The sequence below is a fragment of the Mus caroli genome, unplaced genomic scaffold, assembly GCF_978045245.1.
Source record: "Mus caroli unplaced genomic scaffold, Mus_caroli_1 scaffold_3, whole genome shotgun sequence".
NCBI classification, from domain to species: domain Eukaryota; kingdom Metazoa; phylum Chordata; class Mammalia; order Rodentia; family Muridae; genus Mus; species Mus caroli.
The window spans coordinates 23,522,857-23,546,751 of record NW_028227258.1 but is presented as its reverse complement, the minus strand read 5'-3'; positions in this window follow the sequence as shown (position 1 = coordinate 23,546,751).

Sequence of the window (23,895 nt, the reverse complement as noted above, 5' to 3'; positions counted from 1 at the left end):
TATGGAAGCATTTTTAGTATTGGCCAATGAGAGTCCATTGTTAGTTCTCTAAGTGATGACAACATAGCCCAAATGGCTCATCATCAAATAGTCATAAGAGTGATACTGAAGACAGCATTCACACAACTGGAAAGGTGTCTAGAGGTCATGTGGTAATGGTGTGAGGTGTGTATATTGAAGGACTATAGCAGTGAACAGATCACAATAACAAATCTGAAAACCTCAGAGACATCCCAAACCAAAACCATTTTAATAACATAGATGACTGATGGGAAGATGAACATGGCATTGGATGGTATATCATCTCATCTCTAAAGGAACTCCTGACTTGTTCTTCAGTTACTTCAGACATTAATGCTCACCTAAAAGTACAACACAAGGAATACTCACTAGCTTTTTAACCAATACAGAGGACAAATAAGCAAAGGTGGCAAGCTGCCATTGCTTCTTGCTGCTGTGTAAGAGTTTGTGCAGACATCTTGTCCCTGCCCCTGTGCTGTGTTCAAATACTGTTAGACATGCATGGGGAATGATATCTTGCCCATAGAAAAACAAGGATAAAGACAGCCTCCACCATCACAGAAAAGAGCAAAGTATTTACAGTGCCAAAGAAAAACCACCTCCCCAGAAATCTAGGAAGCAATCCAGAAGCAAAGAAGCAATATCATACTCACAGACAAACAAATGTGATACAATTTGTTAGGAGTAGATCTGCCTTACAAAAGTCTGTGAAAGATATCCATTACTGGAGGAGGTGGCTATAGATGAACAGCGGGGACCACATAATAAAAGCAAGACACTAGGGAAGGAGACTTTTTCCTAGCCCTAACTGATCTAACAGACACTAACTCATTCCAAATAAAACCAGCACCCGTGTGTTTAGGCAGGCATGCCCGAGTTGTTGGCCGTGGTGTAAACCTGCTGATATGTAGGAACAAACAAAGCATTAACATAGATGTGAGTTGTCTCAACTACCTGTGAAATAGAATAGTGTCATTTGAATGGGAGCACCACTTATAAATGAATTTTCAATGCTTTTACAGTAGTTTCTTTAATTATATTTTCCTCACTCTTAAGAATTTGTTTCTTCCATAAAAGGCATAAATGGTATGCTGAACAGAAAGAACAAATAGTAGAAGTATGGATTCAAGAAAAGCTTATGTTAAATTTTCATTTGGTTCTGGGAATTCTAAATTTCCTGTCTAATTGTTTTAAGGTCCATGTATGTGTGCAGTTTCTATAGTTCCTCTAATTGCTGATTTCTATTTTTATGTCATTATGATCTGATAATGAACAAGAAACCATTTTGATTCTGCTTTTATTTACTAAGGCTTGATGTATGGTTTCGAAAAAGAAAATCCTACAGGTCATACAAAAGCAACAAAGATGCCAAATAACTAAAGTTACCCTGATAAGAAAGTAATGCATTCCCCACTCTGAAATCTGCTACAGAGTCATGGTAGCAAAGGGGGTCTAATAGTGGTATTAACAAAGGCAAATAGAACATGAGAGAAGACCCAGAAATAAACCAACACAGCCACAGCTCGTTTTCAACAAAGGCATCAAAAACATGCATTGGGGCAAAAACCAAACAGCCCCGTTGACAAACTGCATTGAGAAAAGCAGCTTCCATATTCATAAAAATGAAACTGTATCCATATATCTCATTGTACACAAAATAACCAATCCAAAAAGGATTACAGACCTTAAAATATAAGGCTTGAAACTTTGAAATTGTTAGACAAAAATATCAATAAAGCACTTCAAGATACAGTACTGGGGCTTCCCATAAAGGACTCCAATAGTACAGAACACCATCCCCTCGAGCACTAACAACAGTATCGTGTGAAATCGGGGCATTTCTGTCCAGAAAGACCACAAACACAAAGTGAGGAGGGAGTAGGCAGAATGTGAGAAAAATCTTCCATTGTCAACCAGAGGCCACACAGGGCATTCATCTCCAGAATGTATAAAGAACTGTAAGAACTTAATATGAAAAACACAAACAATTCAATTAGTAAATGAGTTACAAGACCTGAATATACAGTTCTCAATAGAAAATATATACAGTGGCCAATAAATATTAGAAGTGTTTGATATCCACAGCCACCAGAGAAATTAAAACTGCTCCCAGATTCTATCTTACCCCAGTCTTCCGACTGGGATCATTGTAGGAACCAAGGAGAACAAGTCTTATGGAGTGAAGGTGTGAGAGAAAGTAAATGTTTAGTCACTGCTGGTGGCAAAACAAATGGATGTACTCCTAGAAATCAAGCTGAAAAGTATCATATAATCAGCTATTCCACAGCAGGGTGAACGTGTGTGTGTGTGTGTGTGTGTGTGTGTGTGTGTGTGTGTATGTGTGTGTGAAGTACTCTACAACAGCATACAAGAGTCATCCTTAAACATCCCTGTTTATAATTGCTCTGTTCATAACAGCCAGGAACAACATTATTAGATAAAGAAAATGTTGTATAAGCACATAATGGAATTTTATACAACTATAAAGAAAAACGAAATCACGGCATTTGTAGGCACATGAATGGAACTAAAACTCATTCTGAGAATGATAAACCAGTAAGGCAAGATGCATAGTGAATGTTTTCTCTCATATGTGTGTGTATATATATATATACATATATATATATATGTATATATATATATACACATATATATACACATATATATACCTATATATGTATGTATACACACATATATATACACATACATACATATATATGCATATGTACATATGTATGTATATGTGTATATGTATATGTGTGTGTGTTTATAATGTATATAAAGCATGTAATGTATATAAAATATGTAATGTATATAATATATATGTGTATGTGTGTATATGTATGTATATATGTCTATAATGTGTATAATGTATAGATGTATAGACGTATAAATGTGTGTGTATTTTACATACATATGTATATAAATATATATTTACATATTTAACTTAGGTCTCTCTCTCTCTCTCTGTATGTGTGTCTGAGTGCATATGTGTGAGTTGTTTATATCATGGAACTGGAAAGAAACCCATGAAAAGAGGGAGAGATCTTGAGGTAGAGTTCAAATAATGAGATAAGTGTGACATTAAACCAGAAAAGAAATAAAATTTTAAAAAACCTGTTGAAAAGTGGTAGTTTTTAGGAGAGCAATGGGAAGGAGAACGATATGCATGAAAATCCCATTATGAAATATAATGCTTTTTGTGTACTAACTTTAAAATTATTAAAAGTACTAAAATTTTCAGATAAAAGCACAAAAGTTAATGAATGAGTAGAAGACAGCAGATGAAGGACACGTAGGAAGGGGCTGGGGCTGGAGTTGTTGCTCAGTGGTTGGAAATGTTTTCTGCTTTTTCAGGGAACTCTATTTTGATTCCCAGCACCAACCTGGTAGTTCAAAACCATCTGCAAATCTTATCACATTGCTATGACGAAGCATCATGAACCAGGCCATTCATAAAACAAAGAATTTAACTAGGTTTCCAGTTTCGGAGACATAGAGTCCATGGTGGTGGGCAGAGATACGTGGGCAAGAACATGCTGAGAGTTCACATGTGACCCATATGCAGCAGGCAGAGGGCTAACATAGGATGGCCTGAGTATCCTGAAAACTAAAATTCTGTATCCTCTGGTAGTACTATGTCCAATTTTCTGAGGAACTGCCAGACTGATTTCCAGAGTGGTTGTACAAGCTTACAATCCCAACAATGGAGGAGTGTTCCTCTTTCTCCACATCCTCGCCAGCATCTGCTGTTACCTGAATTTTTGATCTTAGCCATTCTGACTGGTGTGAGGTGGAATCTCAGGGTAGTTTGGATTTGCATTTCCCTGATGATTAAGGATGTTGAACATTTTTTCAGGTGCTTCACTGCCATTCGGTATTCCTCAGGTGAGAATTCTTTGTTCAGTTCTGAGCCCCATTTTTTAATGGGGTTATTTATTTTCTGGAGTCCACCTCCTTGAGTTCTTTATATATATTGGATATTAGTCCCCTATCTGATTTAGGATAGGTAAAGATCCTATCCCAATCTGTTGGTGGTCTTTTTGTCTTATTGACAGTGTCTTTTGCCTTGCAGAAGCTTTGCAGTTTCATGAGGTCCCATTTGTCAATTCTCGATCTTACTGCGCAAGCCATTGCTGTTCTATTCAGGAATTTTTCCCCTGTGCCCATATCTTCAAGGCTTTTCCCCACTTTCTACTCTATAAGTTTCAGTGTCTCTGGTTTTATGTGAAGTTCCTTGATCCACTTAGATTTCACCTTAGTACAAGGAGATAGGGATGGATCAATTCGCATTCTTCTACATGATAACAACCAGTTGTGCCAGCACCATTTGTTGAAAATGCTGTCTTTCACTGGATGGTTTTAGCTCCCTTGTCGAAGATCAAGTGACCATAGGTGTGTGGGTTCATTTCTGGGTCTTCAATTCTGTTCCATTGGTCTACTTGTCTGTCACTATACCAGTACCATGCAGTTTTTATCACAATTGCTCTGTAGTAAAGCTATAGGTCCGGTATGGTGATTCCACCAGAGGTTCTTTTATCCTTGAGAAGAGTTTTTGCTATCCTAGGTTTTTTGTTATTCCAGATGAATTTGCAGATTGCTCTTTCTAATTCATTGAAGAATTGAGTTGGAATTTTGATGGGGATTGCATTGAATCTGTAGATTGCTTTTGGCAAGATAGCCATTTTTACAATGTTGATCTTGCCAATCCATGAGCATGGGAGATCTTTCCATCTTCCGAGATCTTCTTTAATTTCTTTCTTCAGAGACTTGAAGTTTTTATTATACAGATCTTTCACTTCCTTAGTTAGAGTCACGCCAAGATAATTTATATTATTTGTGACTATTGAGAAGGGTGTTGTTTCCTCCAGCAATACCTCTCCTGGGCATATATCCAGAAGATGTCCCAACAGGTAAAAAGGACACATGCTCTACTATGTTCATAGCAGCCTTATTTATAATAGCTAGAAGCTGGAAAGAACCCAGATGTCTCTCAACAGAGGAATGGATACAGAAAATGTGGTACATTTACACAATGGAGTATTACTCAGCTATTAAAAAGAATGAATTTATGAAATTCCTAGGCAAGTGGATGGACCTGGAGTGCATCATCCTGAGTGAGTTAACACAATCAAAGGAACTCACATAATATGTACTCACTGATAAGTGGATATTAGCCCAAAACTTAGGATACACAAGATATAAGATACAATTTGCTAAACGCATGAAACTCAAGAAGAATGATGACCAAAGTGGGGACACTGTGCCCCTTCATAGAATTGGGAACAAAACACCCATAGAAGGAGTTACAGAGACAAAGTTTGGAGCTGTGACGAAAGAATGGACCATCTAGAGACTGCCATATCCAGGGATTCACCCCATAATCAGCTTCCAAATGCTGACACCATTGCACACACTAGCAAGATTTTACTGAAAGGACCCATATATAGCTGTCTCTTGTGAGACTATGCCCGGGGCCTAGCAAACACAGAAGTGGATGCTCACAGTCAGCTATTGGATGGATCACAGGGCCCCCAATGGAGGAGCTAGAGAAAGTACCCAAGGAGCTAAAGGTATCTGCAACCCTATAGGGGGAACAACATTCTGAAATAACCAGTTCCCCGGAGCTCTTGACTATAGCTGCATATGTATCAAAAGATGGCCTAGTCGGCCATCACTGGAAAGAAAGGCCCATTGGACACACAAACTTTATATGCCCCAGTACAGGGGAACGCCAGGGCCAAAAAGTGGGAATGGGTGGGTAGGGAAGTGGGGGGGAGGGTATGGGGGACTTTTGGGAGAGCATTGGAAATGTAATTGAGGAAAATACGTAATAAAAAATATTAAAAAAAAAGAAGAAGAAAACTAAAATTCTAGCCCCAGTGGCTTACCTCCTCCACCAAGCCCACATCTCCTAATCCTTCCCAGATAGTTCCACCAGCTGGGTACCAAGTATACAATATGTGTGGGAGGACCATGTTCATTCAAATCACGGGAGGGTGTCTTTGGGCCTCTGCTGCCATAAGGAACACATTCAGTGCACAGATTTACACGCATGTGAAGCACCTATGCACATAAAGTTAAATACATTTATTTTAAAAGCTAACATATAAAAATAACACATGTAGAAAATCTTTTTCCCCATGTATAATCCCTTTGAACGTCAGTGGTCTACATCAATTACAAGATAGAAATTATCAAGACAAACAAAAATCAATCCTAAGACCAAAGTATAGTCATCTAAGATTCCACCATAAGCACTAAGGAAATATAGATTTAAAATAAATGAATGGAGAGAGACAGAAATTCTAACACAATATAAATAAATTCTGAGGGCAAATAAAGTCAAGCAAAAAGAGGGACATTATATAATTATGTTAAGATCAGTTCTCCAGGGTGGCATCATAAGACTTTCTAATGTGCATGCCTGAAAACAGAATCATAACATACATCAAAAACATTGGTGGGACTTTTCTGAGTACATATATGAATCCACCATTATATATGAATCCACCATTTTGGTCAGAGTTTCTCAACCTTCTTTCAGAAATAATAAGATAAAATTGCCCCCCCAAAAAATGAATAAATCAGAACACAGTTGAATACAACAACAGGAAGTAGCAATACATAAACGGCATCAACAGACTTCAACAATGGCTGAATAGACATTTGTCCTAGGCACATAAAATATGCTAGATAGCCTACATGCAGGGCCAAAAACTAAATGAATAGACATCATAAAATGTCTGCTCTCAGACCACAATGTAAACAACCTAGAAATCAATAGTAGAGTGAAAGGATATGTCGGCAATAGCAAAGATTAAATGACACATAGTTCAAAGGATAAGACTTGAGAACAATTTTTAGATATTTTAAACTGAAGCTGAAAACATTTTACACGTCCATTAGCCATTTTCTTACAAATTGAGCAATTGGGCAGCTCAGTACTGACCCTGGTGAACCGAAAATTTATATCCAAACAAAACCTTGCACACAGATGTTTCTAACAACTTCATTCAAATATTCTCAAAAATGAGATGGTTATCAGTAAGAGGCTAGATAACAAGTATATATATATATATATATATACACATACTGTTTAATGTACTTTATATGCTTCTGTAAATGAAATAATTATTTTGCTTGTACTATTGGTAATTGCTTGGAATCCAGATCTTTGCTATTATGAATATAATAGGTCAAAGCAACTAACAAATATATCTAATAATATATTAATGACAATTTTCTTGAGTTCCTGCATGAAATTGTTAAGATTGAAATCAAGGCTTTTAGGATTTGGATGTAATCTACATATTCAGAAGTTATCTTCCGAGAAGTTACCACCAGCTTCAATGCCTATACAGGAGACATAAAAATGGTATTTCTCATGATAGATTTTAACAGGCTCTATATTTTGTTATAATTATTTGATCAAAAGCATAAAATATAAATGTAAAATGTATAAATGATTAATAAACCTATAAAAATTCAATTTTTTCTGTTGTCATTTGTTCAGGCATTCCATGATTTTTTTGTTTTTGTTTTTAAAAGGAACATTTATCATGATATTGATCCATATTTTGACATTAACGCAGCAACCATTTTTCATGACTTGCCATTTGCCCTTTATTTATTATTAGAATTTTAAATTTGTGCTTAATCAAATAAATTCATTCTGTTATGGATTTTGTCTTTATCATGTTAAAGATGTTTCTTTCTACTTTTCTAACTTTAGTAGAAATAATGACTTGGTTATACCCAAAGTCTTTGCTATTTATTCAAAAATTGTTTAATCTATCAAAGTGATCAATTTTATGAGCATTATACATATTTACTAATATCTAATATCTCAAAACTTTTGAGGTTTTCATTTCTAAAATCTTCAAATGCGCGTAAAGTTGAACATAGTATAATTACTAATTACACACTGTATTTGCCAAGGTTTTCCAGAGAAGCAGAACTAGTAACATACAGACAAACATGGAAAGAGAATTGATAAATAATCATGAACCGTGATGAGCACAAATACTGACGGAGTGCTTAGTAGACAGGAGACTGTGAAGAGCGGTGCAAAGCCCAAGCTGAGTGGGTTGGCAGAATCGTCCCTTGTGCCAGGAATGTTAATCCTTAATCTCCTAAGGCCTTCAATTAGTTGGATCAAGCTCACCCACATTATGTAAGACAACCAACTTACTTAGAGATCACCAGAAGCAAAATATGAATCTCATCAAAAAATACCTTAACAGATATGTGCAGAATAATGTTTGACCAAATAACTGCACACTCTGGCACATCTAAATTGCCCTATAAAAACTCGCCATCATTTAAATGTCATAACTGTTAGGCAGGGCATGGTGATGAACAACTGCAAGTCAAGCACTTGGCAGGTGGAAGAAGGAAAGACAGAATTCAAACCCAAACACATGGCAAGTTTGAACAAAATCAAGGCTATGTGAGATTATCTCCAAAGAACCAAGAATATTTAAATATTAAAAATACATTTTAATAGAACTGGTATGATAGGAGTCTATAATAGCAAAAACAAAGCTAGATTTTACTAATTTGTGGGGTGTTTTTTGTTTGTTTGATTGACTTATTGACATTATTGAGACAAAAGTAGCACTGTGTAGGTCTGGCTGGCCTGGAGCTCATTATGTAGACCAGACTGTCCTTGAACTCACACAGATCAACCAGTTTCTGCCACCTGAATGCTGGGATTGAATGTATACACTGGCAACTAATTTGTATTTTACTGTTCTTTCTTTTGAATTTGTAATTTGTTGTTACAAATATTCTTATAAACTACTAGATTTCCATATATCTAGTATTCTCCATATATTCTTAAAATATTTATCTGTTTTTATGTGTGTTTGCCTGAATGTGTGTATGTGCAACATGTGTGCACACAGTACCTGCAGATTCCAGAAGAAGATGCTGGGATCCCTGGATCTAGTGTGACATAGACTTTTGAGCCACAATATCAGTGTCGAGAACCAAATCTACATCATCTACAAGAGCAGCAAGTGCTTGACCCCTGAGCAGCCTCTCCAGGCCCTTCATATCTTTTTATACGCTAACTAAACCCCTTCTGAATGGCCTATGTGTCATCACTGTGATGGAACCTACTGCTCCTGAAATTCTTTCTTGCTTTACTTTTATATTTACCTTACTATTATGTCAGGAAATTCTAATAATTTTTAAATCATTTTAAGGTAATTAATACTTTTCTATCCTAGAAAACTTATGAAATCATTTCAAAAAGCAGTTATGTGGTCACTTCTAATATCTTTATTATAAAAAAAATACTTAAGCTTTCAACATCTACAACATTTTCCTAGAATATGTCCTATTCTTTGTGTATAATTTTAAAGCTATTGTTACAGTTCTGCTTTTATGTAGTCCCCTTAGCTCAATATTTCTTCATGTAAGATTTACTCTCTTCCTCCTATGAGCAGCACAGAAGCTGGCTAACGCAGGTTTGTTTGCCTTTTGTTCCTTCAGCTCCAGAAACCCAGCATCCTGTTTGAACCAACAGATTTGAAGGTTGATAATAGAACAGCATTATGACCTTTGATTTCTGAAATATGTTTAGGCTCTACTCTTCAGCTTGCCAGGTATATTTTGGAGTGTGTGTGTGTGTGTGTGTGCCAGAGGACAACCTCAGTTGTTGTTACTCAAAGTATTGTCCACTATCCACTATATTTTGATTTAAGTTCTCTCAGTGAGGCTAGGCTGGCTAGCCAGGAAACCCCAGGGATCCGTCTACCTGTCTCCACCTCTGCGGTGATGCGATTACAAAGAACCACCATTACTAATGTTTCTGTGTGGGTTCTGCAAATGGAACACGAATCCCAGTGCTCACCAGGTAAGCATATAACCAAGTGAGCCACCTCCCCATGCCCACTCCACTCAATTTATAAATACCATTGGGAATGTTCTTGTCTTTTCCCCATTTTCTCATTTATTCAATAGTTTTCTCTCTTTTGCACCATAACACATACTCTTATTTAAACTCCATCCAACATTCATCACCAATTTTTCTGCTAAACTTTTCTCATCATTCTAGAAATTCTCTGAAATTGCCCACACACATACTATTTCATTATATCTTTCATGTTCCAGGTAATTTTTTTTGCCGTGGTGGGTCCCTGCAGGACATTTCAGCTGAGTATCACTGCTTGCTTGAATAGATGTTGCTATGTTGTTTTCAGATGTTAAATGATGCCGCTAGCTGAGAGTTCACACACCAATCTGCTTTGATGTCCTTGAACGGGATTTTGATCTTTTATCAGGGAAGCCCAAGGGAGCTTGTCTCTGAGGCCTGATTACTATGCTAGGGCATATTCCCAAGCTGACCATTGAGTGTATAGATTTATCTCCCTTGATTTCAGGAAAGTTTTCTTGAAGGCATTTCTCCTAACTGGAAATAGCAGTTCTTTCCCATTCTATTCTTTTCCTGTTGGCCTGGGGGGGGGGGCACTTTTCTTATGTTTATGGTTTTGATTTGCTTTTCTTCCATGCCAATCTGTTTTCTCATGCTTTCCTTTTGCAGATGTTTCTCAGCCTCCCTGTGTGTATTTGTGTCACTTCTTTGTACAATCTTCCCCATTTGCCTCTATGAACCAATAGGCTGCCATCATTTCTAGGAGGGTTTTGTATTCTTTGAAGTCTCTCTCTCTTCAGCTCTATCAGAGACCCTGTGTGTCTTCTTGCTATAGAATCTGCTCCTGAGTTTTCTGACTTCTACTTCATAATTGCTCTTTCTAGCACCAGTTTCTAACTTTCTATTTTTAATTTTCTTTTATGTTATGGCAGCATTTTTCTCACTTCCCAAACAATGTTGACCTTCATCTCTTTTCTTATAGTGTCACCATATGGGATTTGGGTGGTTTTGTTTGCATTTAACATACTTTAATGATGCTCATTATTCTTAGCATTTTAATTAGAAGGTGTATTCTGTGGAATTAGGGATGAGCGCTGAATACGTTGGGCTTTCCTGGTTTCTCAACTCAAGGGTTCCCTCTTCTATTGCTACAGTGAACAGATGTTACTATACCAGAAGAGCCTGTCTGTGGCAAAGTTTACACTGGCTCTTTTCATATCCTGTTCTATAAAGTCTCACTAACTTCTGGCTGATGATCTCAAAGAGTACCTCAGATGTCCAGACTATTCATCTTAACCCCAGAAGTGCTGCCTTCCTATGAGGTGCCGATCTCCTGCACTTTAAAGACTGTGTCTTTCCATTCCTCAACTGTGAGATCTCTGAGAGGGGCCATCTCACTCCTTTCCTTAAGTGTGAGATCTTTGAGAAGGGCCATCTCACAACTACCCTCAGCAATCCATGAAGAGTAGCACTGTCACCTTGTGAGACTGCTGATGAAAGATGTCCTCTTCAACTGCCTATCTGTCTCTTTTGCAGTTTTCTGTGCATTTTTTCCAGATATGGTATAGTACTAGGGACGGTGTGGTATCTGTCTACCACATTTGAACTGGAATGCATACTCCTCTGTGCCTCAGGCTGGTGATGGAGAATTGTCTGTGTGAACTTTTATTTGTTCTCTGTTTCCTGTCTGGGGGAAGGAGGAGGAGGAGAAGAAGAAGAACAACAACAACAACCACAACAACAAGAACAAGAACAAGTAGAACAAGAACAAGAAGAAAGAAGAAGGAGGAGGAGGAGGAGGAGGAGAAAGAGGAGAAGGCGGAGGAGGAGGAGGAGGAGGAGGAGGAGGAGGAGAAGAAGAAGAAGAAGAAGAAGAAGAAGAAGAAGAAGAAGAAGAGGAGGAGGAGGAGGAGGAGGAGGAGGAGGAGGAGGAAGAGGAAGAGGAAGAGGAAGGAAGAAGGTGATGAAGAAAGAAGAAGAGGAAGAAGAAGGAGGAGGAGGAGGGGGGATGGGGAGGAGGAGGGGGATTGGGTTGGGGAGGGGGAGGGGGAGGAGAAGGAGGGGGAGAAGAAGAAGAAGAAGAAGAAGAAGAAGAAGAAGAAGAAGAAGAAGAAGAAGAAGAAGAAGAAGAAGAAGAAGAAGAAGAAGAAGGTGGCAACGATGTAGGGTGATTGTACTGTATGTTCTGCCCATTACCTTTGGCTGTCACTGTAATGAGGATATAGAGGGCTTCTGAGAATGATGTTCTGCTCACTGATCAAATGCTGATAATACTACCATGAGGACTAACCTACTTGACAAAAATCTTGTTAAATAGTAAAAGATAATTTGTGTGTTTTTCAATATATGTTATATAACTTAAAATGTTAAAAAAAATCTGAATTAGGGGCCGGGCGTGGTGGCGCACGCCTTTAATCCCAGCACTTGGGAGGCAGAGGCAGGTGGATTTCTGAGTTCGAGGCCAGCCTGGTCTACAAAGTGAGTTCCAGGACAGCCAGGGCTATACAGAGAAACCCTGTCTCGGAAAAAACAACAAAAAAAAAAATCTGAATTAATCATTAGAATGGAAATAAAACATTCAGAATTGTGATGTTATGATTTAACAGTGCTTTATAGATCTACCTCAATTTAATGGAGATGGAAAGGTTAAATATCAGATGAGAGTAAATGTAAGACAGGCAGTAATAATTTCAGCTAACTCATTGAGCATGCAGAGAGAGGGAGAAGTTCATTTCACATGATTTAAACGTGTTATGTGTGACTATAAAGCATCATTGCAAAAGCATTGTAAGTTGCGGGGATACAATAAAAGTTCTAAGGTAAGGAAACCAACGTGCCACATGCCATAATAAAAATGGAATTCAAAGAAAACAATCTGAAATAAAGAAAGCATTTATTGAAAAATAACTACAAACCTTTAAATAACATCACGGCAAAAGCTGAAGTGTAAGGCACACTTGTTAAGGCAGGAATCTGGCCACTGAGGAAGACCAGTCCCCTTCATCTACATTCTGAGCCAATTAGGAAGTACAAGGGAAAAGAGTAAGGCAGATGGCAACTAAATTAGTAAAGCCGACATTAGAGAATCTGGATCTTCCCCTAGAGATGCTTGAACTAAATCACTGGATAGCTTCCTTGCACACCACCAGTCTGCCATGCATGATGTGCCTAACCTTGAGATCACCATAGACTTATGAGTGGGAGCACACATATAACCTTCTAGAAAAAGGCAGTTAACAGAAGGAGAGGAAGAGAAAGAATCATTAAAAGCTACTTCTTAGTCCGTAACTCACCCACTGATTAGTCTGTGAGAGGAAAGAGTGAGAAGGGCAAGCAAAGTTCAGTGGTGATGAGCTAATGGCCAAGCTTCCATCTGGAAGACTGATAATTGCAACAAATATCCAAAGCAATTTCAATAGAATTATAAAAATATAACAACTAAACAAAGCCTCTCCCCGGTCTTAGCTGGGTAATGGTGTCCAGTTGAACATCTTTAAACTCATAAGCCAATGGTTCTAAACCTGAGTCATGGCCCCTTTGAGTGGCAAATGACCCTTTGGGTTGCATATCAGATATTTACAATCCAATACAGTAGCAAAATTACAGTTATGAAATACCAACAAAAATAATTTTATGGTTGTGGGTCACCACAACATGAGGAACTGTATTAGTGATCACACTGTTAGGAGGGTTGAGAACCATCAGTCTAATTCTTCTCCACAAGATGATGAAGCCAGAATGAAAAGAGCCATGTCCCACACAGAAAAGGTTTTTCAATGTTTATTCCACTGGCTGAGAGAAAATAAACATCCTTGAACTTTATGCTGCCATCACATGCCCCAGAGATAACATCTCTACTGTCATCAAGTTAGCACCCTCAAAACACATATAGAAGTCATATTTTCAGATATTCTTGGTTATGGCTATGTAGTCTCTGGCACAAATAGTGTAGAACAGGTTATCGGAGGAGATTTCAGAATATAAACTTAGAAAATTACATTAGTTGGTGGTGATGGTAGAAGATTGCACAAAAGAAAATTTATTGTGTCTCAATAAGTTGTCACCTTCAGAAGGTTGATAGTAGAACCTGTGCTCACTGAACACTGTGAGCACAGCCCAACTTCTTGCTTCTCTATATTAGAAACTCATTTCTGCTTTCAACAGAAATTCCTACTCAGGCTAATTAAGGTAGGTGACACCAAGGGGTGGCATGAAAACAGACATAATTAGAGAAAAGGTCCAGACCTTTCTTCTAGACCTCAAATTAAAATATTTTTAGGCAACTAGAAGCCATCATGTGGCTTCACATATCTTTCTATCAAGGCCCAATTCTCAGAAGTGATCACATAGTTACAATAATTAAAGGGAGAAAATGATGGGTCCAGCAAAAAGCAACTTTAATAAAAATGGAGAGATTGGGAAGTCTTAACAGTTTGTCCAAAACGTATCTTTCAACATTTAGTCTAGGTTTCTCAGAGTTAGAAAGAGGAAGAATAGAAATAAATAAATAAATAAATAAATAAATAAATAAATAAATAAATGTATGACTTCTGAAATCACGTGACTATTTCACGCTCTGTTAGCAGAAGGCAAATAGAGAAAATTCTTTGGGTCCCAGGACCACTTTTAGTATTTACCTGCAAAGGATAACACTGCAATGTTGTCCCAGAGAAGGCAGATCCACAGGCTGTACTGAAGATCCATCCAACTAGGGAATTTTGCCCATGGAGTGGCATTCACAGTGAAGGAAAGAATCCTCTCCAAAATCAGAGCGGACAATCAAGGTCATTCTTTTTCATTGAGATTTCATCATGACTCTGTCTTCATGATACTCTATACTTCCATTTCTTTTCCTCTCTCTGAAATGTAGGACAGATTTTTAAATTCAGAAGAACCAACTTCTCATTATATGCTGATTGAGGGAGACGTGCATATAATATATCAATCATGTCATAATCCCAAAGCAACGGTGACCAGTGCTAGAGTAATTGAAATACTAGTTTCCCTTTCTTGGGGGAGCTGTGTTCTAGGTAGAAAGAGAAGAATGTATGTAGATATGTGGGAGAACATAAAATAGACTCCAGCCACCATAACTTGTCCACTACTACCCATTCGTTCCTTCTTTAATGAGTCAAGGATACCCATAGACATTAGATGAAAGATGACTATCAGAGCTTCTTAGAAGTCAAAAAAACATAAAGAAGCTAGGTTTGGTGGCTCATATCTGTAATCCCAGTACTCTGTTGAGATGCAGGCAGGAGGCTCAGAATCTCAAGACAAGTCTCATACTTAGACAAAAAGCATAAACAGCAACACAAAACAATGGTGGGGTCCTTCTAGTTCAAGAAGGCACTGATCTTCTGCCATGAATTACCACTGAGCTCTCTGCTGCTCCCATCCCTCTACTCACAATGCTAAGCAAGACTGAAAGAATAAAAATGTCCTAAAACTATGAATCTCAGAGGCACCTGGGTGAGGAAAGGAGACTAGCCATGCTACCTTGGAAGCTGGCAAACACAGAGTGATGAGTGATTCAGCAACCCGGAGCTGCCAAATCCTACATAGGCAGTAGGGAAGCATTGGTGCTGATTCTATAAAACTATTAAGAGGTTTGGGAGTGGCAGCTTGGGAGGTGAGGCTCTGGGTGGAGTTAAGAAGGAAGGAATGTGTAAAATCGAATTTTAGAAACCACTGGCAGATACCACAAGCTTCTCTCATTTCCTGAAACCAGACAAGCGTTCTCACACCCAGTGACTATATGCCTTCTCACTTCTCTCATCTTTTGATCTCCTAGTGAAACCTCAACTGGCCTCCTTAAAGAGGTAGACCAGAAGGCACAGAGACCAGGACACATAAGACAGAGCTAAAGGTGAAGTGAGAATGTATTGTGAGTTCTAAAGACAGCTAAGTACTCTACATATGCAATGCTCGACCCAAAGACACTGTTGTGTCCTTAATAAATACACATGTGTACATGAGTATTTGTTTTAGCACAGAGTAACTTTCTTCTTTCATATACTGGCTTAATTCTTTTCTTTTTTATTGTCTAGTCTTCATTGAGTCTGATAGATTATATTATCAACTATTTCTCTGATACTATTTTTGTTGCCAACATCTTTGTATGCAATGACCTCTATATTTTGTTTTGCTTCATTATTTTTATTCTTAGTTATTAACTTTTAAGAGTTTGGAAGGTCATATTAACTTAGAAGTTTAATTAAGTATAAACCAAAACTAAAATGTTATCATTTGTTCTCTCTCTCTCTCTCTCTCTCTCTCTCTCTCTCTCTCTCTCTTTCTTTGAGGTGTCTTAAACTCTACCCAGTCTACCTATATGTCCAACCTTTTTCCTTTCCAGGCACTTTTTGGTCCATTTGAGATTAATGTTGCGTTTTTTAATTCAATTAATTGTTTTTTTAATTAGATATTTTTTTATTTACATTTCAAATGCTATCTCAAAAGTTCCCTGTAACCTCACCCCGTGCTGCTCCTCTACCCACCCACTCCCACTTCTTGGCCCTGGTGTTCCCCTGTACTGGGGCATATAAAGTGTGCAAGACTGTCTTGGTCAGGGTTTCTATTCCTGCACAAACATCATGATCAAGAAGCAAGTTGGGGAGGAAAGGGTTTATTCGGCTTACACTTCCATACTGCTGTTCATCACCAAAGGAAGTCAGGACTGGAACTCAAGCAGGTCAGAAAGCAGGAGCTGATGCAGAGGCCATGGAGGGATGCTCTTTACTGGCTTGCCTCCCCTGCCTTGCTCAGCCTGCTCTCTTATAGAACCCAAGACTACCAGCCCAGATATGGTCCCACCCACAATGGGCCTTTCCCTCTTGATCACTAATTGAGAAAATGCCTTACAGTTGGATCTCATGGAGGCATTTCCTCAACTGAAGCTCCTTTCTCTGTGATAACTCCAGCTGTGTCAAGTTGACACAAAACTAGCCAGTACAAAGACCAAGGGGCCTCTCTTCCCAATGATGGCTGACTAGGCCATCTTCTACTACATATGCAGCTAGAGACACGAGCTCTGGGGATACTGGTTAGTACATATTATTGTTCCACCTATAGGGTTTCAGACCCCTTCATCTCCTTAGGTACTTTCTCTAGCTCCTCCATTGGGGGCCCTGTGTTCCATCCAATAGATTACTGTGAGCATCCACTTCTGTATTTGCCAGGCACTGGCATACCCTCACAAGAGACAGCTATATCAGGGTCCTTTCAACAAAATCTTGCTGGCATATGCAATCGTGTCTGGGTTTGGTGGCTGATTATGGGATGAATCCCCAGGTGGGGTAGTCTCTGGATGATCCATCCTTTCATCTTAGCTCCAAACTTTGTCTCTATAACTCCTTCCACGGGTATTTTGTTCCCTATTCTAAGGAGGAATGAAGTATCCACATGTTGATCTTCCTTCTTCTTGATTTTCTTGTGTTTTGCAAATTGTATCTTGGGTATTCTAAGTTTCTGGGCTAATATCCACTTATCAATGAGTGTATATCAAGTGACTTCTTTTGTGATTGGGTTACCTCACTCAGGATGATATCCTCCATATCCATCCATTTGCCCAAGAATTTCATAAATCCATTTTTAATAGCTGAGTAGTACTCCATTGTGTAAATATATCACAAATGGATACAGAAAATGTGGTACAATTAATTGTTATATTGTATTTTCTTCATGCAGTATCTGTTTTAAGTTTAGCCTTCATTATTTTATTTTTATTCATGTCTTAATGAAATAAATAACAATTTTATTTTGCATGTTTGTATATTTGGGAAGCTTATCAGTCAGGGTCCAACAGCAACAAGGAATGAGAAGGAAGAGGCAAAAAAGGCAAACGCAGAGATACAATGAAACTATTCTGTGTTTTTAGAGCAGGATCTTAATATATGTGCAAGGTGAGACAAAAATACAAGCAAAGACAAAGAAATGACCCATAAATTAAAGAAATCAAGGCTCTATTTCTCCCCTAGAGTATTTGAAGAATGACCACACTAGCCTAGATTATCCATTGCATATGATGGCAGGCCTGTCCAGAGAGAGAACTAGAGGCATCAGCGGCCTATAGACAGTGATGAATGCACAAGAAGGAAGGTCATTTCTTTGACCTTCCATAACTGCCTATCACTGGTTAATCTCCAGCTAGAAGCTGAAAAAGAAAGTTGACTAATGTTTGAACTCAGTGACCAAAGTCAAAGCACAGAGAATAAATGCAATGGGTTTGAGGACTTCCATTGTTCTATTACCATCCTATTACCATTAGACATGGGTAATAATTACATGTTTATATGTCACATGAGGCACTGTCCTGAGTCACTGTGGCATAGACTAGAGTCATCTTAGAGAATAACCTCAACGGAGCAATTGCCTATGTCTGATTGGCCTGGAGGCGTGTCTATGTGTGACTTCCTTGATTTTTAATTGATGTGGCCTGTAGGCATGCTAATTAGCTTGTAGTCATACTTATGAGGGACTTCCTTGACTGTTGAATATTAATTGTTAATGGCCCACTGTAGGCAGTACCATTCCTAGGCAAACGTTCCTGAACTTGTTAAGAAAGCTACTGAGTATAAGTCACATAGGGGATTAGCTAGTAAATAGCATTCTCCATAGTTTTTGCTAAAGTTCTTCACTATGAGATGATTTTCCAGGTTGAAGCCAATGCCCTCACTTAGTGAAAACCTAGTCATGAAAACTCTAGAACTGCAAGCTAAAGTAAGCCTTTTCTGCTCATGAGGTGGTTATCTTTGTTACAGTAATAGAGGACAACAGAAGATTGGGGCTAAGAAGTATAATGGCTTATGCCATTGCTATACTCATAGGAAAGCTTTCAGAATTAATTAACAAGAGGAATTTGGGGAAAACTCTCAGAAGAGTACTAGGATCAAACTAGAAATCTATAATTGGACTGACGGTAATGAGAATACTGATAGAGATGCAAAGAGGAAAGTGTCCCTCCAGATGAGTACCCAGATAAAAAAATGAAGGTCCTATTGGAAACCATAATAATAAATAAATAAATATTTTTTTCATCAGGTTTTCAAATTTTATGAGATACCAAGATTGAAGTAATGACCAGTTAATCTTCTGTAGGAAATTTCAAGGTACCACATTGAATAGTTTATAGCCTACCTATTCCTAACTTCCTTTGACCATGTTTACAGTGGGAATCAGGAGCAGACAGAACATAGACATATATGAACAATTTGAAGCTTAGTCAAAAAGGGTAAGCAAGTAGCAATCACATTTTATGCTGAGGTAGAACAAATCATAAAAATGTATTCTATTGTATGATTCTCAATCTCCTGTGAACATTTATATCAAGAGGGAGGGAAAGAATTTATCTTCCTTTGTTAACTGATAATTCCTCCCCCTCAGTTGACAGCTAAGCACCTTCTCATCCAGTAGAAATATGACCATCAGAAGCATGGGTCTTCATTTAGCACATTTCTCCTATGGTTTATCTGCTAACCATTAAAATAAAAGAATAAATGAGCTAACTAAGTTTAGAAGCAACAGTGAATGAATGAAGTAAAAATTTAAAAATACACAGATTTGTAACAAAAAAAATTATTCACCTACTATGTCAAAGATAACTGGCTAATGTATTTAAAAGTGTGTCTAAGAGTTACTTTTATAAAATATTCATAAAACTCAAACAATTTCAAACACTTCTGAAAGAAGTATAGTGTAGAAAATATTATACAGTTTCACCATAATCCTTCCTTAAATTTTAATTTAAAAATGAAATTAAAACTACATTTGTACCTATACCACGCAAAGACCCAACAAAGAAAGAAGACTTCAGACCAATTGCCCTTATGAATATTGATGCAAAAATACTCAATAAAATTCTCACAAACAGAATCCAAGAACACATCAAAATGATCATCCATCATGATCAAGTAGGCTTCCTCCCAGGGATGCAGGCATGGTTCAATATAAAGAAATCCTTCAATGTAATCCACTACATAAACAAACAAGCTCAAGGGGCCCTCCCCCCCCCCACACACACACACAAAAAAAAAAAACATGATCATCCCATTAGATGATGAGAAGGCATTTGACAAAATTCAACACCCCTTTAATGGCAAAAGTCTTGGAAAAGTCAGGAGTTCAAGGCCTAAATATAGTAAAAGCAATAAACAGCAAACAGCAAACCAGTAGCCAACATCAAACTAAATGGAAAGGAACTTGAAGCAATCCCACTAGACAAGACTGACCAATATCTAGCTACCTATTCAATATAGTACTCGAAGTTCTAGCCAGAGTAATCAGACAACAAAAGGAGATCAAGGGGATACAAGTTGAAAAGGAAGAAGTCAAAATTTCACTATTCCCAGATGATATGACAGTATACTTAAGTGTCCCCAAAAATTCCACCAGGGAACTTTTAAACCTGATAAACGACTTCAGCAAAGTGGCTGGATAAGAAGTTAACTCAAACAAATCAGTAGCCTTCCTCTGCTCAAAGGATAAAGGCTGAGAAAGAAATTAGTGAAATGACACCCTTTACAATGATCACAAATAATATAAAATACCTTGGTGTGATTCTTACCAAACAAGTGAAAGATCTGTATTACAAGAACTTCATGTCTCCAAAGAATAGAAATGGAAGAAGATCTCAGAAAATGGAAAGATCTCCCATGCTCATGGCTTGGCAGAATTAATATAGTAAAAATGGCCATCTTACCAAAAGCAATGTACAGACTCAATGCAATCCCCATCAAAATCCCAACTTAATTCTTCATAGAATTAGAAAGAGCAATTTTCAAATTCATTTGAAATAACAAAGAACCCAGGATAGCAAAAACTAGTCTTAACAATAAAAGAATCACTATCCCTGACCTTAAGCTGTATTACAGAACACTCATGATACAAAAAAGAAAAATGATATGGTATAGATACAATGACAGGCAGGTAGATCAATGGAATAGAATTGAAGACCCAGAAATGAACCCATACACCTATGGTCACTTGATCTTTGACAAAGGAGCTAAAACCATCCAGTGGAAAAAAACTCAGCATTTTCAACAAATGCTGATGGTTCAACTGGCTGTCAGCATGTAGAACAATGCAAATTGACCCATTCTTATCTCCTTGTACAAGCTCAAGTCCAAGTGGATCAAGAACCTATACATAAAAACAAATACACTATATCTAATAGAAGAGAAAATAGGGAATAGCCTCAAACACAGGGACAAAGGGAAATTTTTCCTAAACAGAACACCAATGGCTTATGCTCTTAGATCAAGAATTGGCAAAAGGGACCTCATAAAATTGCAAAGCTTATGTAAGGCAAAGGACACTGTCAATAGGACAAAATGGCAACCAACATATTGGAAAAAGATCTTTACCAATCCTACATCTGATATAGGGCTAATATCTAACATATACAAAGAACACAAGAAGTTGGACTCCAGAGAATCAAATAACTAGATTTAAAAAATGAGATACAGAGATAAATAAAGAATTCTCTACTGAGGAATATCAAATGGCTAAAATGTAGCTAAAGAAATGTTCAATATCCTTAGGCATCAGAGATATGCAAATTGAAACAATCCTGAGAATCCACCTCAAACAAGTCAGAATGGCTAAGATCAAAAAACACAGGTGACAACACATGTTGAAGAGAATGTGCAGAAAGAGGAACACTCCTCCATTGCTGGTGGGATTGCAAGCTGGTACAACCACTCTTGAAATCAGTCTGGTGGTTCCTCAGAGAATAGGACATAGTAATACCTCAGGACCCAGCTATACCACTCCTGGGCATATACCCCCAAAATGCTCCAACATATAACAATGACACATGCTCCACTATGTTCATAGCAGCCATATTTATAATAGCAAGAAGCTGGAACGAAACCAGATGTCCCTCAACAGAGGAATGGATACAGAAAATGTGTTACATTTACACAATGGAGTACTATCAGCTTCTAAAACAATGAATTCATGAAATTCTCAGGCAAATGAATGGAATTAGAAAATATCATCCTGAGTGAGGTAATCCAGTCACAAAAGAGCACACATGGTATACACTCACCAATAAGTGGATATTAGCCCAGAAGTTCAGAATGCCCAAGATACAATTCACAGACCACAGGAAGCTCAAGAAGAAGGAAGGCCAAAGTGTGGATACTTTGGTCCTTCTTAGAAGGGAGAACAAATACCCATGGGAAGAGAAACAGAGACAAAGTGTGGAGCAGAGACTGAAGGAAAGACAATCCAGAGACTGTCCCACCTGGGGATTCATCCAATATACAGTCCCAAACTTCGATACTATTATGGATGCTAAGAAATGCTTGCTGAAAGGAGCCTGATATAGGTTTCTCCTGAGAGGCTTTTCCAGTGCCTGACAAATACAGAGATGGATTCTTTCAGCCAGCCATTGGACTGAGCACAGGGTCCCCAATGGAGGAGCTGGAGAAAGGACCCAAGTTTCTGAAGGGGTCTGCAGCCCAATAGGAGGAGCAACAATATGAAACAACCACTACCCCCAGGGCTCCCAGGGACTAAACCACCAACCAAATAGGGCCCCCATGGCTCTAGCCGCATATGTAACAGAGGATAGCCTTGTTGGTCACCAATGGGAGGAGAAGCCCTTGGCCCTGTAAAGGCTTGATGCCCCAGTGTAGTGGAATACCAGGGCAGGGAGGCAGGAGTAGGTGGGTGGGTAGGGAAGCACTCCCACAGAAGCAGGGGAGGGGGATAGTATGGGGGGTTTCTGGAGGGGAAACTGGGAAAGGGGATAACATTTGAAATGTTAATGAATAAAATATCCAATGAAAGAGAAAATAAGATTTTAACAAAACTGTATTGTCTACTTTTTCTGCCATGATTCATCTTGCCCTCCATTTTAAAAAACGACTCCCACACATGAGAGTTGGGAGCCAACCTGTTCTAATATATATTTATAAACATTTTTGAAGCTAGCCTTGATTTTTCTTCAAAGAACATAGTCCTTTTTTGCATAAGAGCATTTGGATGTGTGATAGAATTGAAGTCTTTATAGAAAGAAATTATATTTTTAAGACATAATTATAGTTCTCTACACTTTCCTGATCATATATTCATAGTATTACAGATAGGAACAGAAAGATGTGAAAAATTAATAGAGAACTGTAAATTGCATAAATCATGTGTATTGACTTATTTCAGAAATTCTTTGTAGATTTCAGTACACTTGCAGAATAGTGATGATAGATGAACATCATTATGATCCTGTCATTTTCCACTTTCCTGTAAATTCACTTATTATAGTTCTCAAATAATGTACAGCCTCTCAAACCTATAATTTTTAGCTCAAAATGCTTATACTTCATACTCCTATTAAAAAATGTAAAACCCATTGTATAAATAGAGGGAAGAAAAGTAGATTTTATGACAAAATGACATCCAGTGATCCTGAAAGACAATTGATCCAGAACTCTGATGATGGAAAACAGGATATGTAAGTACGTAGCCTGAGCTAGAACCCGAGAAGGTACAAGGGGCTTCTTATGTCAGAAAGCTCATGAAATACAGCAGCACAAAAGGAACCAAGTGCAAACACCGTAAGATGGTATGAAATTGTTATTGCTAAGAAAACCATGCAGTGTTCATCCGCTGGAACAGTCGAAACTCCACACTAAGGCCCTGAGCATCCACATAACAGAAATAGCAATAGGTAGTCACCTAAATAAAGGCATCTAGAGAGTTTAACTCAAGTGAAACTGATAAAGGGTGTCACTTGAGAATAAGACTTACTGATCAAATCTTTACTGAACAGATAACAATTATGGAGCTTAACCAGTAAGTGCTAAAGTAAAATTTAAAAAACCTAAATGTTTGTTCCAACATAAGAAAACACAATATAAAACTCAAAGTGGGAGAATGTTTCATTCATTAACACTGCATATCTATATTTAAAAATTAACAGAATATCAGGAGCTGGAGAAATAGCTCAGTAAATACAAATGCTTAACACTCTTGCAGAAGACCCAGGT